Below are 16,698 nucleotides of genomic sequence, written 5' to 3'. Positions count from 1 at the left end.
AAATAAATAAAATATTCACTTTTTAAAAAAAGAAACAACAGGAAGATTCTCACATGCGCGTGCATGTGTGTGTGTGTGCGCGCGCACACACACACACACACACATAAACATTTGCTAATGACTGAAATAATATATTGACTTAAGGGTTCACTGAGGAAAAAAATCAGCATCCATGCTGGCCTAACCAGCTAAGAAACAGGACCTGAGCTCTGTAATTCTGTATATCCTGTGGAGAGGGCTTCCAAACCTTCTTAGAAATTCCTAATGACTATCCCGACCCTGAAGCTCAAGTTTATTGTACAATATGGGAGCTAATTCCTGTTATAGGTAAGGTCTTAACACAAAACAAAGACAAAACTTTGTATTAAACGTAAGTCTAATGTGACCAATGACAGAAGAAGCAAGTCAGATAGAGTGGGATTTGTTCATTCACTAGCCAAGTATATTTGATTATGTGCCTTAAAGATAGATTCTAGGGGTGCAGATAGTATGGAAATCCATCACATGTGAGTAATTTCCGGAGCAACAGGGTGTCATTGAGTGTTTTAGGAAAGAGACCTCCATTCCCTATTTTTTGGATAGAGATATTTAATTTGATGTTCACAGGTAAGATGCCAAGGAGGTAGTCAGTCTAGGGCAAAGAAGAGACCAATCAATGCCTTGCTTCCTTTTTTTAAGATGCTTAATCTTGAGCCTCATTTTACTTAGTAAAGAATTGAAGCTAATAATACCCCGGTTGAATAGAGTAGCATGCATAAATGCAGAAAGTAACTCTTGTGCTGCGTGGGGCCCTTAGCAAGCCTGCAGTGCCGGCATGGCCTGTGGTACTCCTCTGGTTCCTCTTCCTCCCACTCTGGATAGGAGGATTCAAAGCTCACCTCCATAACCTTTACCTCTTTCTAAGCTTTGGTACTATTTTCCACTTTCTCCTGAGTACTACTGTTGCAGTGCCTCTCTTTTCAAATTCGGTAAGAATCTAAAAATTCTCAAATTCTCAGCTTTGTCATGGTATCGCTAAGATAGCAGTTTTCTTGCCACAACTGTCACTTTAAAGCCACAGGTACTCAGAATTGTTGCCCTATGAATGCAAGTTTAGCTAATTATTCTCCAAGTTAGTAGAAGTATAGGGATAATATGATTATGAAATTCAATAAAATGACTTTACATCTAGATAGGCTATATTTTAAACTTTAAAGGAAAAGTACGTATACATGTAGTGTGGTCGTTCATAATAGAAACAAGAATATGTATATAAGCATATACACATTTTGATTAAGTGGAAAGACATATGTATTAAAGGTCTTAGAAGCCATTCTTTCACTTTGCTTCCTTCTAAGTTAATTTGCTGTGGAACCAATAAAAAAATATACTTTTCTTTGATTTTTAATGAGGATTTAAGTTAAAGGATTATAAACTCTGACACTAGACCAGAAGAAAGGCATCTGGCCATTTCTGTACATAGGTTACTCATTACTCATCACAAATATGTTCTAAAATTATAAGTTATAGAGGGATATGTTTTTTTTTCTTGGAACTAGTGAGGTTCAATAGATATAAAATGTAACAAGGTTTCATGAAGCCCAGGCTTGTCTTACAGTCACTGTGCTGCCAGGAACAACTTTGAACTCTTCACCTCCCAGGGCTTTGATCACATGGCTGGAGGCTCCACCCCTTCCGGTAAAACTGTAAATGCTTACAGGACTGGTTAGTGCTAGATGAGATATATAAGGGCTGTCATCTTCCAATTGGATTCTGCTTGAGAAGGTTGTCATCTGCATGCTGTTGAAGTCAAATACTTACAGAAAAAGGAAGCAGGAGGTCAACTAAGCTAGGGCATTTGACCCAAGCATTAGTGGATAGATTTTAAAGATTTATTTTCATTAATTAAATAATGAAATCTTCAGCATGAGTATGTTTGTGTCAGTGTGTGGGGGCAAATGTACATGCACATGTACATGTAGGTCAGAGGGTAACTTATGGAAGTGGAGTATCTCCTCTTCCATATTCTGGGCTTGAACTCCTGTCCTCATGCTTGGTACCTTCCCTCCTGAGCCATCTCAGTTCTAAGAGGCAATTGTTGCTATTGGGATTAGTATTGATGCAGCTCACATTTTCTCATATTGCCAACTAGATACAGAAAAATCTTTTGAAATTTTTTGGTTTCTGTCATCAAAGGGACAGTCAGCCTTTGAATCGATAATATTTAGAAAATTATGGACTGAAAGGAACAAAGAATATGTTCCTGAGTTCTTGGTAGAGTCCATTGGATTTTATTTTAGATTTTTTGTAAGTCCTTATCTTGTAACTACTTAATTAAAACACTCAGAAAAGTTAGGATATCTTTAATGCTGGAGATTTTTATTATTTAGAATAAACTGGTGTGTGTAAGCAGTCTCTAAGATTCAGCTAAAGCAGCTAAAGGAAGGAACAAAATTTTTACATAAAGACAAGGGAAAAATAAAGTATTTTGGAAAAATTAAGAAACTTAAGAAAATAGATTTGTTGTTTTCTTTTTTAAAAGCTTATTTTTTTCCATAATCTTTTTATGTAATCTTGTGGAAATTGTGTAATAATACATTATGACAGGCTTCATTTCAAGTGGTCATTTTTCTAAATGTGTAAGTTTAGTTCTCTAAAAAAAAATCTTTTATTAAACCTTTGATGTTCAAAATACTGTTCTGTTTCATCTATTTGATCATCATTTTTTCCCTTTCATGTGTTTTTATATTGGCTTACTTTGACAGAGTCTTGTGTTGATAACGATATTGTTTAAGGAATAAGCTTGCATTGGACTATTGTATTTTTATTCTTTGAGAACTTTATTTGCAGGATTTTGACCATTCTCTCATCGTCTCATCCCTTCCTACCCAAATTTAAGATTAAGTTTTTTCTTCTTTCCCAAGTACAATTCATGTTGCATAACTAGTCTCAGGATAGTGGCCAGCTCTGCTATGTGGTCACAATACATGTGTCACACACCATTAAAGCAACTGACTCTCCCTTGAGGAGCCATTATCAAATGCTAATAGCTTTTCAGCCAGCAGTGGTATCAAGTGTCCGACTGCCCCTGCCCTACTGTGCTGGAAGCCCGCATCACTCTGATCAACCTAAAATCTTCATTTTGGTATATTTAACTACATATTTCTACAATAAGCCAGATATTGTTGGTAATATTAGCTAGTTGATTAAAACAGATTTTTGTAGTAAAAGTAGTAAAACATCATTGAGACTACTTCACAGTGCTGTGTTTTAATGAATTTCTGTGTACTTTGGATGATGTTTGTTGTTCCATACAGTCTTTATTTTTATGACCTTTAGAAAGACATTATCTCTTACTACTGCTACTACTAAGCACGTCTCTCACAAAGACAATATTCCCCGTTTGGAAGAAAATACTCCATTATACATTAGTACATATAAAGGGATTCACCATTTACGTTGTTTATGATATTCAGCAAGAAAAGTCATAAATACATGTTAAAATTAGTGCTTCCTTCCTCCAAACATTACATAAGAATATATTTGAAGTCTTTTTTGAGGTGTGATTTTTGTTTGTTTGTATATGCATATATAAAACAACATATTTCTTACAATATTTTCATATAAATACATAATTTTGCATTCATTCCAGTTCTGCTCTGACCCTTCTCTTTCTCCTCCCTTCGCACCTCCCCTCTCCAATTAGTTACCTTTGTCTCTTAGGAGCATATGTGTCTGCTCTCATTTTGTAAATACCTCCATAATTTTATATATCTGTACAAAATCGAGGATCCAAAGGGGAGAGAAAACATAATATTTGCCTTTCTGAGTCTGATTGAATCTTTTGGGATACTTCTGAGCAAGCTCTTGCCTGTGTCATTTGAAGCACTTTCATGTCTTTCTCTCTGGTCATCACTTCACATCTCATGTAAAGGTCTTCGATGGATTTGGAGTTGGGATTTGTTCTGGTGAGAAATGGAGATCTAGATTCATTCGTGGTGTGTGCATATCCATGTTTTCAGAATCATTATTCATGAATCTTTTTCCTATGGTTGTTTTTTTTAATTTTATATCTTCGTCAAAAATTAGGAATATTTGGCTGGGAGTGTGTGGATGTACTTCTGGGTTCTCCTTTTGTCCCCACTAATCTATGTGTCTGTCTATGCTGCTGCCATTATTATGACTCTAATGTGTCTCTAAGGTAATTATCTCCAGAGTGGTTCTTTCTGCTGAGAAAGGCTGTCGCGATTTGATCTTTTATGCATCCTTAGGAATTTTAGGATTTTTTTCCAGTTTTATTAAGGATGTCACTGTTATTGTAGAATGCTTCCAGTGATGTAAATGTGTTTACAGTCTTAGTTCTGCCAATGCGTAATATTGGGAGAGCTTTCCAAATCTTGTAGTGTCTTCAGCTTTTTTTCTTCCGTGTGTACATTTTTTATTGTAGAGGTCTTTCACTTCCTTAGCAAGGTTTCTTCTAAAGTATTATCTTTGAAGCTTTTGTGATCAGAATTGCTTTCCTTATTTTTTTTTTCTCAGCATGTTTCTTATTGCTATACAAGAAGGCTACTGAAACGTGTATGCTGTTGATGTGTCCTGCTGCTGCTGAATGTGTTCACTAGTTCTAAGGGTTACCTGTTAGAGTCTTTACTGTCTCCTGTGTTCATATCATGCCGTCTTGCTTATTTGCATTCCTTTTCTTTCTTTCTAGTCTTAATTCCTTCCTTAAAACCTTGAACATCCCCTTGAATAAGAAGAGAGAAAGCCAACAGTCTTGTCTGGTTCTGAATTTTATAGTAGAAATTCTTTTGAGTTTCTCTCATTTAGCATAATGTTGACTGTAAGTTTGTTATTGTTTATAGCATTTATCATGTTAAGGTACATTCGTTTGATTCCTTATTTCTTAAGAGCTTTTATAATAAAACGATGTTGGACTTTGTCAAAACCATGTTCATGTGATTTCTATCTTTAAGTTAGTTTATGTGATTATATTTATTAATTTGTATGTATTGAAGTGTCTTATATCACTGGGTTGAAGTTAATTTCAGAGAGTTGAATGATCATTTTGATATGTTCTTCAATTTGATTTGCAGCTATTTTACTGAGAATTTTGCATCTGTATTTATCAGGGAAATTGTCATACAATTGCTAATAAATAATAAATAATAAATATTTTGTCATAAATTAACAAAATGAGAAATGAAAAAATATAGTCAATGAACTAGGATATTTAAAATGCTAAACAGACCCTTAGCCAAACCGCTCAGAGAAAGACAAGACCCAAATTAATAAAATTAGAGATAAGAGAGTAAACACATAACAACAGATACCAATGTAATTCAGAAAATCATTAGCACACTCTTCAAAACTGAAATGCCATTCAACTGGCAAATCTACAAGAACTGAATGAATTTCTATACCATACAGCTTACCAAAATTAAACTAAGAAGGTATAAACAATTTAAACAGATCAGTAACAAGCAATCGAATAGAAACATAAAAATCTCTCGACTTTAAATTTTTGAAGATTTTTTACTCTTTCATCTCTATTATTTCTTTCATGTGCTCATTGAGAATTTGGCTTGTCATCTTTTTTAGATTGCAATATTGTCAGAGAGTCTAAATTCTAAGCCTCTCTCTTATTTTTTAACATAGGTACTTTTAGAACTTTCAGGACTGCTTTCATCGTATAAAACACACTTTGATACGTAGTGTTGTTACTTTCATTTGAGTTGAGGCATTTGAAATTTTCATTCTTGAGTTACTTGATGACCACTCATCACTCAGTACTATGTTTCATCTCCGGGAGTTTGTAATGTTTCTGTTGTTGATTTCTTTCATGGTTGCTTTCTAATTTTACTTCATTGTGATCAGGTAGAGAATATATGAAATTTTCTTGAGTTTCCTAGGTTTGCTGTGCCTTGCATTGTGTCCTATTATATATTCTATTTTAGTGAATGTTACATGAGCTATTGAGAAAATTAAATATTTTGCAGTATTTGCATAGAATATTCTTTTGATATCTGTTAGATCTATTTGATCCAGATGACATTTAGCAAGGAAGCTTTTATAATTGCTTCTTTTGGAATGACCCATCTGTTTGAGGGTGGGCTATTAAAATCACTCACCATTATTGTGCTGTGGTTAATTGTATCTTTGTTTCTATAAGTATTTGTTTCATGAAATGTGTATATCAAGGTTTGCTGCATATATCTATATATCTATATATCTATATCTATCTATCTATCTATCTATCTATCTACGTATGTATGTTTAGAGTTGTATCTTTCTTGATAGATTGTTCTCTTAGTCTTTTTAAAAAGATTTATTTATTTATTTATGTATTTTTATGTAATCTGCATGTATGCCTGAATGCCATCAAAGGGCATCCATCCGATGACATTATTGATGGTTGTGAGTCACCATTTGGTTGCCAGGAATTGAACTTAGCACCTCTGAGTGCTCTTAACTGCTGAGCCATCTCTCCAGCCCCATTTGCTTAATTTTAGGAAGTAACATTTGCTGTTTTCTAAGATTGTCGTTTTGTCTGATATTAAAACAGTGACATGCTCACTCTCTACACCTGTTTGTGTTGGAAAGCCATTGCGTCTTATACCATAAAGAGTGTCTTTGATAGATATACTTTTTCTAGATAACAAGTAAGTAGATACCATTCTTAAAACCAATCTTCTGGTTTGTATCTATTAGAAAATTGAAACCATTAGCATTCAAGAGTTATCACTGAAAGCCGTGTTTCCCTGTTTCTTGTAGACTTTGTAATGCTAGACATTTACTATTTCTCATTTGCATATTGCTGGGAAGAGACACCATGACCAAAGCAACTCTTTTTGTTTGTTTGAAACAGAGTTTCTCTGTGTAGCACTAGCTGTCCTGGAACTCACTCTGTAGACTAGGCTGCCCTTGAACTCACAGAGATCTGTCTCCCAATGTTGGCATTAAAATTGTGCATCACCACTGCCCAGCAGACCACAGCAGCTCTTTAAAAAGGAAAACATTTCATTGGGGCTGGCTCACAATTCAGGGGTTTAGTTCATTGTTGCCATGGTCGAAACATGTTGTCATGCAGGCAGACATCACTCTGGAGAAGTAGCTGAGAATTCTTCATCTGGATTCCTGGGCAGCAGCAAGTGACAGTGAGCCACTAGGCCTACCTTGACCTTCTGAGACCTCAAAGCCTGCAATCAGTGGCAAACTATCTCTAACAAAGCCACACCTATTCCAACAGGGCCACACGTCCTAATAGTGGGACTCCCTGTGATTCGATGGGGGCCGTTTTCTTTGAAATTAGCACAAGGTGGGAAGTATGTGGTCCTGGCACGGCCGCTCGATTGAATCAGCAGTTAGTTCTCAATCCCTACGTTGTGATTTACCCAGGAAGTTTTGTATAATTCCTTCTTAGGGTGTTTTCTCCATGGTGCCTGAAGAGAATCTTTAGCTTCAGTTTCACAGGCTTCAGAAGCCTGGGATGCTGCTGCTTCTATACCCATGGCCCATGATGTGTCCAGCTCTTGTTGCATCTCCTCCTTCAGTACTGATGATGGGGAATGGGCAGAACAATGCCTTGGTGGTAGTGGTGGTTTGTGGTTCCTCCTTCCTTCTTGGTGAGGAGCTAACTTGCTATAGTCTCTTCACTTTTGGCTGTTAAATCATTCATGAATAAAAGTCATTTTTTTTTTTTTTACATTGGCTGTTACTGCTTACTGTAGCCTATAATGTATTTAAGTTTTTTTCTGAGTTAAGCACAGTTGTTCTTTGTGCCTTCTTAGACTATATGACATAAATGCATCACAGCTTACAGTGGGTTTATTATACATTCTGAGAAAGCCATATTCTGATGAAAATACATTTAGCATTCCATAACTTGCACACACTGTAGCCTAGCAACTTGTACTATGGAGTATGTATGTTGTTTTCCCTCATGAGAATGTGGCTGAGTGGGCACTGACACTTGCTACCCTGTATAGTATCCTAGAGACTATCCTGGCATCATCAAGGAGAAGATCAAAATTTAATGTTTGATTTCTATCAAATGCAGACTGCTGTCACACCATTGTGGAACAGAAATATTCAAAGTGAATGATCTAAGTCAGAATCATGTATATTTGGCTTTCTTTGTCAGATTATTTTTTGCTAGAGAATCTTCTGAAAGTTCTTTCCGTGTCCTTATACAAAGCTATGAATGTAGGACACACCCCATTCTCTTTTTCTTTTCTTATTTTGTTTGTGTTCGCGACTTCCGCAGTGACATACGTTCACAAATATATCATTGGAAAATATCAAAAATTAATTTATTAAAATATCTGTAAATCAGATATTAAAATTAATAAGGAAATAATTGGCTTAAATGAAACAAGACTCAAAGAGCCTAAGACTGTGAACTGAGACCATGTGCACAGAGACTTAAGATCAAGAGCTATTGATTTTTTGTGGGCAGTCGAGAAGAGATTTTTAAGATGAGGATGCAGCACTAGCAATATTCGTATTATAGACTAGATTATATAAAAATGATCTTGTAAAACACTCACAATTCATATCCTATGTCTAAAAAGCTTAGTAGGAATTCTATCACACTTGGCTGTATTTCCACAGAACATTCATTAAACAGCGGGCCGCATATGATTTAAAGCTTCCTTCTTCAGTATGTAGGAATGAAGCACCTAAGCATGAAATGAATGGCTAGCTGTTAAAATTGTGGAAAAATAGGAAACACATTTATAAATGGAAGTTTAAACTTGAGAGTTAGAACAAATTCTTAAATATTATGTAGTAAAATTGTTTTCATTTCTTTTTTTGTTTTGTTTTATTTTTTATTTTTTTTATTTACATTTTATTTACATTTCAGATGCAATCCGTTTTCATTTCTTTGAAAAATAATTTTACTATAATTATCTGTCACACAACAGTACCACTTTTCTCTGACAGTGCCCAATTTTATTGGTGTTACGAGAGATAGGAAGCTTTGTGAATTTACTCTTGCAAAAAGTATAAAGTATCAAGTGGAATTTTAGTGTTCTAAGAACATATTAATAGCTTCAAAGGCATTAAACCTAGTTTAGTTTTTTTTCAGTAGGAAGTACCTTGTAGATGCACAAGATCAGAATATGTGGTTTTCAAAACAGTTCCGAATGTTTAGTATTTGAATATGTCAGCAAATAAAATAATTTTTAAATGTCCGGAAAACCATCAGCCATTGACACTTGATACTTTACATGTGAGGAAACTGTCACAGAGAAGTAAATTGGTTCCAGAAGGTTCCACAGCCCACAGTGGCAGCACCAGGAGCAGAATCAATCCAGTGTGCTGTTCAATATACACTTGTAACTTTGATGTTTTCATGAATGTGTTAAATAATGGAAAAAGATTAAAAATATACATATATACACATAGATGTATCCAATGTTCCTGACTAATAAAGAACAAATGTCAATTGCAAAATGGGCCAGGGCCTTCTTTTAAGTATAATGGCTTCTTATTTTAGCTCCAGACTCTCGAGGCCTTTAGTGGATTTAAGTTCTAAAATTCCTTGATCTTGTTAAATTTCGCAGCTGATCCTAGACATGGATCCTTTACTTTTTCCTGTTTTTACTTTTCACCTTTTACTCACCTGCTTATTTAGGGCATTTATGTTGTTAACCTTGTCATTCCTAGTATGAAGTAATGCGTTTTCAAGGTATAAGTTCTTCCCCAGCAAGCAAAGGAAGGGGCTTTACCTCTAAGTGTCTCTGATGTCTGTTTCACAGTTCATTTGCTTCAGGCCTCTAGATTACTTGTTCTTGTTTGCTTCAGCTTGGGAGTCAGCCATGTGCTGGCCTGGGGTAGCTACTAGTCCTGGTTCCACTACAGTCTCAGTTGTATTGCCTTTGTAGCCCCATGAACACTTCTGTGTTTTCTTCTGAAATATTTCCTTTGTATTATATGTTCAGTAGTTATACTTTTCACTTCATTTCAATGGCTTTCTCTTTTCTGCCTGCATACCAGCTCGGCAGAAATCGAATTACTTGTGCAAGTTTTACAAATTCTTGTCTTGTACTAATACAGTAAGTCTCAGGTATTTCCTGCCTAAGTCAATAATAAAACTAAGATAAATACTGGTTAAAGAATACCTTAGGAGCCTTTTACAACCGTGGTAATAAAGGAATTAATTTCTAACACAAAGACGAGGAAGACCTACGTCATCCCTGTGAGGGGTGTTGAATAGAGAGAACCGGCTGTGTTGCTGTAATTTTAGATCTCTGCTTATGGCTAAATGGTGAATGGAAAGCTCATGTTGTGGAATAGAAACTGGCAAAGATTAACTGTGATAAACATATAACTGATGCAGTACAGAGAAATGAATCTCATAGAAACACCTTCCTCCTGTTAATCCTGTTAAAAATTAGGGCCGTTTGTTTTCAGATACAACGGTGTTCTAATAGAATCTGCAAATAGAATGGAATCTAGAGGACATTTTCTAATCTGTATCAATATGTTTTTCCTAATTAAGCATGGATTTAGAACATGCTAATTATTTCCCCACTTTCAATAGGCTACTTAGCTTGATTCAGTGAGCAAAACAATTTGCATTTTTTTTTTTTTTTTTTTTTTGCCAGTGTGATTCTAGTTAATCAGTTTGAAAACTGACATGTGAAACACATGAGGCCTAGGTAATAAAATTGGACTGCTTTGTTAAGGAGCTTATATTGATGTTAGCCCCAGGAAGAATTGGATGACTGACTTGGTCATTCATTAAAAAAAAAATACGCTTGGCTCAGTGGAAGCCTCGTACTTAGCATGTTAACTATTGCCATGCTACTTCTGAAGCTGAGCAAACGAGTTTATCTGACTTATAATATAGCTGCTCTCCACATTTCTGCCTTCACAATTTAGTAGATAATTTAGGTTAAAACTACCAAGGGTCTGAGGACAGATAGTGTATGTAATGTGTTTTCCCTAGTAACGTGAGTAGAGATACTGCTACAGTAATGAGTGCACAGACTGCGGAGGCACTCAGTACTCTGGAACATTCACTTCGGGTAAATGCTTTTTCACTCTTAATAAATGTATATATGACATAAAAATATGTTTGAGAGTTTCTCAACCTTGATATTGTTGTGCTACTATCATCTATTTAAATAATGAAATGAGGTTTAATAAAATCCTACCCTAGTGTTTTTTGGTTTTTTTTTTTGCAAAACTACTATACCCTTTAAATACTATTAAAGTTATGTGTTATACTTATGTAATAATGAATAAATATAATTTAAACAATGTAAAAACGTGGAACCTGAATTTGGATGCATTATTTAATTGCATGTATTATTTGAATTATTTTTTGTTTAGTTGAGAAAGTTAATTGTATTCTCAGGTGACTAACCTGGTAAGGATTCTGGATCTGGAGTTAATGTTCCAGGTAATAGTACCAGCATAAGCACACTTTAACCAGTCCGAGTTCATTAGTGTCTGTGACTTTCAGTTCAGACCTTTATCCATAATAAAATATTACGCCGTTTATGTGTCTGAGGGGATTTTCTTTTTAAAACATTTTGTATTTCTAAATAGCAGCATGTTGTAAAAGCATTTCACATTTTAATGCTCTTCAGTGTGCGTATTTTAAATGTAAATGAGGTTTGTCAGTGTACCAGCTGTGTGAAAATACGAATCAGGTGCAATGGCATGCCTGTTTCTTTTGTTTTCTCTTCTCTTCTTTTCTTTCCTTTTTCTTTTCCTTTCTCTCTCCTTTTTCCTTTTCTTTCTTTTTTCCCCTTTCTTCTTATTTTTAAAGACAGAGTTTTTTTATCTTATAGAACCAAGTTGGTCTTAAACTCACAGATATCTGAACACCTCTGTCATCCAAGTGCTGGAATTAAAGGAGTGCACCCCAATGTCTAATTGACTTGCAAATTTCAAACCACTTTTGAGATCAAGAAGCCTTCTTCTGTGTTATTCTTCTGTGTTTGACATTCTTATTTTCTTGTTTTTTCACAGCGTGGTTTTTATAAGCTAATCCTAGATCTTTGCTTTGTACTTTTCATTATCTTCCTCTGCCTCTCTATAGAAAACAGTTGTAAAATTAATCATTTCTTCCTACCAGGCTATTCTTGTATGCCTGTCTTGTGCCTCATTTTTGAGAATGTCTTGCAATTCTGTGTAAATTATGGATAAAATCTAGTAGTCACTTCCAGTGAACTGTTCTCTGTATTACATAATTAACTTTTTAGTGCTATAGATTCATATAGTATTTAACAAACATCTGCGTGGTAAACATTTTAAAGTGCTTGCATTTTGCATTATAAAATTATTCCATTTACAAGACATCCTATTTGAAGTAGTTGTTGTATTTTATGCTAGGCAAGTTTTGTATTATTTTATTTCAGTGAAGTACAGATATAATGATATTTATCTTTTAAAATATCAAATTAAAATTAAAAAAAAATGAAAGTGCCTTTTTCTCAACTGAGGTTTGAAGCCAGTAACCATGACCAGTTATAGGCGATTTGGGAATTTCTGAAGGCTAGCCTCTCTAGAAAACACTGGATTCTGTCATTTGAAATAAAACAACTTTTCTTAAGAAAAAAAATTTAAATGAGGATTTTAAAATTAGTACTTAATGTAGTGATCATAGTAACTAGGGAAATGCTGTAGTTGCTAACAGCTCAAGAACTGCTGGTTTCTTTTTCTTTAAAATACATGGTGCATACGGAATAAAGAAATATTTTAGAAAACCAATACCAGGTGCTAGGCTAAGTGACAGCAAATGTAACTTCTAGTGTTTAGAGTGAGCCATGTATCATAAATTGACTGTTTAGCCTATTGAGGTCTGTTAAGGTTGCAGAGACTGGAGATAGAACAGGGTCCAACTCTGTGGTGTCAGAGGAACATCTTTGCTTCACGATAGAGTAACAAAGAGTGGGTGGAGCTGGAAAGAACTGGTGGATGGATCTGTAGTAGAAGGGCTACAGACAACTAAGGAATGCTTGCGAATATGGCTAAGAGTCAAGGTTGTACTTCTAAGTTGAAGTTCTGTTCAGTGAAAACTGATGTGACAACATGCAACATGTACATTTGATACTCTGAATGCAGCATAAAGAATGGATGAAACTAAGCAGGGAGGTCTCTTAATGCAGTGGTTCTTAGTCTGCCTAAGGCTCTGACCCTTTGATACAGTCCCTCATGTTGTGGTGACCCCCAATCATACGTTTATAAAATTATTTCTTTTCTATTTCATAACTGTAATTTTGATACATAGGAACTATAATGTAAATATCTGATATACAGGATATCTGATATGTGACACCAGCAGGGGTCATGGCCCATAGGTTAAGAACCATTACTTAAATTTGATGAATTTAGTTTATTTAGAAGAAACTGCTTAATAGTGGTCCAAGAAATTGTGATGGTGGTTTATCTGTCATAGCAGCTCAAGTTTCATGGCTTGGGCAGAGAATGAATATTTAAGTGTGGGAAGTGCACACCTTAGTTCTAGCATTTGGGAAGCAGAGACAGGTGGATCTTTGCGAGTTTGAGGCCAACCTGGTCTACATACAGTGTTCTAGGCCAGTCAGGGCTGCATAGTAAGACCCCCATCTTTTTTTTAATTCTTTAATATTTTTAAACAGCAAAGTCATTATCCTCCTCCCAGTCCGCCCTGCAAGTGTTCCTCACCCCATTCCTGACCGCCCCCCCCCCCCCCCCCCCGCCATTCTGGAAGAGGATGCCCTCACCCCGCCGCACCGGACATCCCCACTTCCTGAGGCCACAAGTCTCTCGAGGGTTAGGTACATCCTCTCTCACTGAGGCCAGACCAGGAAGTTCTCTGTTGTATATGTGTCAGGGGCCTCATATTAGCTGGTGTATACAGCCTGGTTGGTGGCTCAGTGTCTGGGAGATCTTGGGTAGGTGCGGGGGTGTCCAGGTCAGTTGAGACTGCTGGTCTTCCTACAGGGCCACCCTTCTCTTCAGCTTCTTCCAGCCTTTCCCTAATTCAACCACAGGCGTCCCTAGCTTCTGTCCATTGGTCGAGTATAAGTATCTGCTTTTGACTCTTAGAGCTGCTTGATGGGCCTCCTGGAGGGCAGCCGTGCAAGGCTCCTGTCTGTAAGCACACCATAGCATCAGTAATAGTGCCAGCTCTTGTAGCCTTCCCTTGACCTAGATTCCAGTTTGGGCCTGTCACTGGACCCCCTTTCCCTCAGTGTCTTCTCCACTTTAATCTCTGCAGGTTTTTTTAGACAGGAACAATTCTGGGTCAGGTTTTTGACTGTGGGATGGCAAACCCATTCCTCTGATTGATGCCCGGTTTTTCTATTGGAGATGGACTCTACAGGATCTCTCTCCCTACTGTTGAGCATTTCATCTAAGGTCCCTTTGAGTCCTGAGCATCTCTCACCTCCCGGGTTTCTGTACATTCTATAGAGTCCCCCCATCTCCTACCTCACAAGGTTGCCTTTTTAAAATTCTTTCTGCTGGTCCTCAGGACTTCACCCTGGTTTTCCCCACCCAATACCTGGTCATGTTCCCCTCTTTCCCTCCCTGTCCACTTTCTTACCCAGGTTCCTCCCTTTCTCTCCCCTCCTGGGGTTGCTCCCTCCCAAGTGGGATTGAAGCATCCACACTTCAGCCCTTCAGCTTGTTAACCTTCTTGAGTGCTGTGGATTGTATCCTGTGTATTCTGTACTTTTTGGCCTAATTGATACTTATTACTGAGTATATACCATTTATATCCTTTTGGAGACCTCCATTTATTTATTTATTTATTTATTTATTTATTTATTGGATATTTTATTTACATTTTAGATGTTTTCCTGTTTCCCCATTTCCCTCCACCGCAAAACCCTCTATCCCATCCCCCTCATCTTGCTTTTATGAAGATGTGCCCCCACCTACCCACCCACTCCCACCTCCCCTCAATCAAATTCCCCCACACTGGGGCATCCAGACCAAGGAACCTCCTCTCCCACCTATGCCCAACAAGGCTATCCTCCCCTACATATAAAGCTGGGGCCCTGGGGCCCTCCCTACGTGTTCACAGGCTGGTGGTTTAGACCCTGGGACCTTTAGTTGGTTGATCTTGTTGCTCTCCCCAACATCTTGTTGCTGTGAGCATCCACCTCTGTATTTATCAGGCTCTGGCAGACCTCTAAGGAGACAGCTATATCAGGCTCCTGTCAGCATGCACTTCCTGGTAACAACATCAGTGTCTACCTTACCATGTGTAGAGGACTGCACATGGGATAGATACTCAGGTAGACAGTCTCCAGATGGCCCCTCCTTCACTTTCTGTCCCACACTTTGTTTACATGTTTGCTCCCATGAGTATTTTGTTACTCCTTCTAAGAAGGACTGAAGCACATGCACTTTGGTCTTCCTTCTTCATGAGCTTCATGTGGTCTGTGAGTTGTATCTTGGGTATTGTGAGCTTTTGGGCTAATATCCACTTATCAGTGAGTGCATATCATGTGTGTTCTTTTGTGATTGGGTTACCTCACTCAGGATGGTATTTTCTAGTTCCATCCATTTGCCTAAGAATTTCATGAATTCATTGTTTTTAATAGCTGAGTAATGCTCTATTGTGTATCCATTGTATATCCAATGTGTATCCATGGATATCCAATGTATATCCATTGTGTACATGTACCACATTTTCTGTATCCATTCCTCTGTTGATGGACATCTGGGTTCTTTCCAGCTTCTGGCTATTATAAATAAGGCTGCTTTGAACATAGTGGATCAAGCCACAATCAGGCTCATAAATAAACCACACAAAGACACAACAAAGAAAGAAAACTTCAGACCAATCCCCCTTATAAATATCGACTCAAAAATACTCAATAAAATTCTAACAAACCGAATCCAAAAACACATCAAAACAATCATCCATCATGATACAGTAGGCCTTATCCCAGGAATGCAGGGATGGTACAATATTCAGAAATCTATCAATATAATCCACTATATATACTAACTCAAAGGGAAAAAACCCACATGATCATCTCACTAGATGCTGAGAAAGCATTTGACAAAATTCAACATCCTTTCATGGTAAAAGTCTTGGAAAGATCAGGAATTCAAGGCCCATATCTAAACATAGTAAAAGCAATATATAGCAAGCCAGTAGCCAATATCAAACTAAATGGAGAGAAACATAAAGCAATCCCACTAAGATCAGGGACTGGACAAGACTGCCCACTCTCACCCTACCTATTCAATATAGTATTGGAAGTCCTAGCCAGAGCAATTAGATAACAAAAGGAAGTCAACAGGATACAAATAGGAAAGGAAGAAGTCAAAATATCACTATTTTCAGATGATATGATAGTATACTTAAGTGACTCCACAACTTCCACCAGAGAACTTTTAAACCTGATAAACAACTTCAGCAAAGTGGCTGGATATAAAACCAACTCAAACAAATCATTAATTAATTCCTCTACTCGAAAGATAAACAGACTGAGAAATAAATTAGGGAAATACCCTTCCCAATAGTCACAAACAATATAAAATACCTTGGTGTGAATTTAACCAAGAAAGTGAAAGATCTATATGGCAACAAATTCAAGTCTCTGAAGAAAGAAATCAAAGAAGACCTCCAAAGATGGAAAGCTCTCCCATTTTTATGGATTGGCAGAATTAATATAATAAAAATAGCCATCTTACTGAAAGCAATCTATAGATTCAGTGCAATCCCCATCAAAATTCCAACTCAATTCTTCACAGAAATAG

At 36.7% G+C, this 16,698-nt stretch overlaps 1 protein-coding gene across 3 annotated transcripts in view; it reads left to right on the top strand.

The window, feature by feature from the left end:
* Positions 1 to 16,698, top strand: part of Crppa (CDP-L-ribitol pyrophosphorylase A) — a 259,711-nt gene that overhangs the window by 107,831 nt on the left and 135,182 nt on the right. The gene's annotated exons all lie outside the window — the stretch shown is intronic.

This window comes from Arvicanthis niloticus, chromosome 11 (assembly GCF_011762505.2).
Source record: "Arvicanthis niloticus isolate mArvNil1 chromosome 11, mArvNil1.pat.X, whole genome shotgun sequence".
Classification (NCBI taxonomy): domain Eukaryota; kingdom Metazoa; phylum Chordata; class Mammalia; order Rodentia; family Muridae; genus Arvicanthis; species Arvicanthis niloticus.
The sequence above is the reverse complement of the archived record's forward strand: the minus strand, read 5'-3'. Positions and strand labels throughout refer to the sequence as shown.